The sequence below is a fragment of the Athene cunicularia genome (assembly GCF_003259725.1).
Source record: "Athene cunicularia isolate RWA chromosome 4 unlocalized genomic scaffold, athCun1 chr4_part1, whole genome shotgun sequence".
Classification (NCBI taxonomy): Eukaryota; Metazoa; Chordata; class Aves; order Strigiformes; family Strigidae; genus Athene; species Athene cunicularia.
This window is the reverse complement of record NW_020799098.1, coordinates 34519388-34522371: the sequence shown is the minus strand read 5'-3', so window position 1 is coordinate 34522371 and position 2984 is coordinate 34519388.

Genomic DNA, 2984 nt, shown 5'->3' with positions numbered 1-2984 from the left:
TAACTCTGGAGCGCCGCAGCGGGCCCTGGGCGTGAAGCGCGGCCGGCCAGGGGCGGCTCCCGGTGGCCGTGCCCGGTGGCGGTTTGCGGCGGGCGGTGGCGGGTGCTGTGCTGGCTTGCTGCACTTTCCCCACACACCGACAGTGTGCAACCAGCACTCGGGTCGGAAGATTAATGATGTCTAAAAGCAAGAAAGAGTTACAAGAAGGCTAGAAGAAAAGAATGTGCTTGCAAGGGAAGAAACTGATGAAGAAGGGACTTTTTGGAATTGCAAAAGCAGGAATTTAGCTACTGGCTACGTGCGGGCAGCAATGTTTGTGGAAAGTACCGCAGGGAAGTATTTTTAGAAATAAGCATGCACAAGAGTAACGCAAGATAGGAAAACAGTATATATAAAGGCTTGCTTGCAAATAAAGCTTGAGCTTGACTTCCAGTCTTACCGATTGTCTGTGGTCTTGTCTCTGTGACCTGCACAGGAATCAAGCCCCACAGCCAGTGGCCGTTGTCCCGCTCACAGTCCCAGAGCAGCCCAGCCCGGCCTGCGGTGGCATCAAGCACCACACCGCTCCGTAGCCGGGCCTTGAGGTCCCATGGCCTTTGACAAGGCAGGAGGAGGGAGACACAGAGAGTAACGGGGTGTCTTCCCTTTGGGTTTTGGTCCATTTTCCAAAAGAAAGGAGAGTGATGGTGTTCTGTAGGCCAGCGGTCTGTGGAGATAACACATCTGGCTCCTGGCCTGTGCCAAACAGTGTGAAAATAAATAACAGGATGGGCTGTGGTTTGGGCATCCACTGGATCTTGCCCACTATGCTCCTGTCCTCTTGCAAATTAAACACAAAGCCTGAAATACTCCGCAGAAAGTATATAGGCAAAAATAACAGAAATGCTGAATGCAATTCAATTCAAAGGGCACTAGGCCACGAAACTTTAGTCTAGCAAATGAGATTTCACTGCTTCCAGTGATCAGAAACTGTTCATTGTGATGTAGTTTGTTTTCCCCACATAGATACTACAAAACTGAGAAGGCTAACTGAGGGAAAATCTATTTGAAGCTTCCTGAAATGTAAGGCATTGTTTTCACTCCTGTTGATTGATAGCTTCTGGCTTTGTAAGAGAGACATATTATAAGGGATATTATATTATAACAGATATAATACCAAAATGCTTCGAGAGTGCTTTTAAAATAATCTTTAGCTGCATTCCCAGCTTGCATATTTTTTTTCAGGTGATTATCATCCTTCCATTTTTGGCAGTGTAATCCGTTCCTATAGCAACAGGGACAGAAGCAACAGTCAAAACAAGAGAGTAATGCTTGCAGGTGGGGTTAAACCTGTGGGCTCTGCATTATGTTTTCCAACAGTCTCAATTAAGTGCCACAAAACTCCTAAAACTCATCCTGATTCATTTTGTGTAGATGATACAGCCTAAGAAGTCTACAGGAAAATAAACTTTTTCTAAAGCATCAATGAATTATTCGATGCAACAGGCACAGTGAAAGAACAGCCTGCGACAGGAACAATACCCTTCAGCAAAGGCAATTAACACTGGGCTGCACTGCTGCTTTTGATGCTGAAGGGTGTGAGATTCAGCAGCACGCCTTGGTTAATCCGATTGCTTACACACATCTATTAGGACCAGGTTTTCCAATTTCATCTTCTTGATACCTATGCAAGATGTGTGGTCTGAGATACGAAGTTCAGAGGAATTTTTAGCAAGTTATGTTCCAGAAAGGCTGTAGCCAGGAAGCCTTGTCCTTAAGAGGCACTTGAGCTGGGCTGTATTGTTGATAGATAGATCAAAATTGTTGCATCTGTGTTTATGTTTGTATTTGTTTAATACAAATATCGGTTATTCAGAGGCAAAGGGGTTTTGCAGGCACTAATGAGGTGAGCAAAATGTGACCCGAAGCTCAAGAACTAATTAATAACAAGACTTTGAAGAGAGTTGTGACTGGCAGGATGCAAGAGTTTGTGGAGGTGGTTAGGCTGGAAAGATGGGATTCCTTAGTGCAACTTGAAACCTGCGAATTAACGTAGGGGAGAGAAGGTTTTTAAAAAGCCCTCTTGGGCCATTCCAGACTGCTTAGTCTTAAACTACTTCTGGATATGTGTGTTTTCAGAAGAGTCTTTATAGTTGCATAAATAATGACTGTAGATTTTTGGCATCTGTGCAGAGGTATTTCATCCCTAACAATGCATAGGTAGAAGTGTAGGGGTTTTATTTGTTTATTAACTAATTTGCCTGGCTAGCTGTTCAGGAAAAAAAAAAAACAACAAACCAAACCATTTGGGAATTACACTGGTGTATTTCTTTCCATATGAAATGAGAGGTGAAAACTCACGAAAATAACTGTTGAATTGCTACACTTCCTATTTACCTGGTTTCTGCAACTTTAGAAACCACAGTGTATATTCATATTCCACTACTTAAATAATTTGCATTTGCTTTCCCAAAGGAGAAGCAGGAGGTAACTCCTAATGTTTGCACATTTCAGAACTATATATACACCCTAAAAGGAAGAGTTAGGCTTCTTTTCCATCAACGAACTATGCAATTTTACTTTCTTTTAAACACATGGCTTTTGATTTATTTACTTTTTAAAAAATGATAGTGATGATTATTGGTAACATCCATAACAAACATGTAGGCACCTGACACAGAATAAAATACTATAGTGCTAATGAAACAGAATTATATGCCTTGGACATGGGGGTAAGATGCTCTTCTCTTCAGGCTTTTAATTGTGAAGCATGATTAGTGGTAATTGAATCCTCTGTCAAATTGGATTTTATAGCATGGAAAGGACCAGCAGTTGTTTTAAAACGTAATCTGAGTGAAGGCTGTCCGCACAAAACAAGGTTACACAGTTGTTTTTGAAAACTGCAGGCAGTCAGTGACGGGGATGGTGGTTTCTGTGCGTGTGGGCATTCAGCTCTTCCAGTGCTGCCTTCCCCAGCAAGCACAGACACCGAGTCTGGAAGCTCT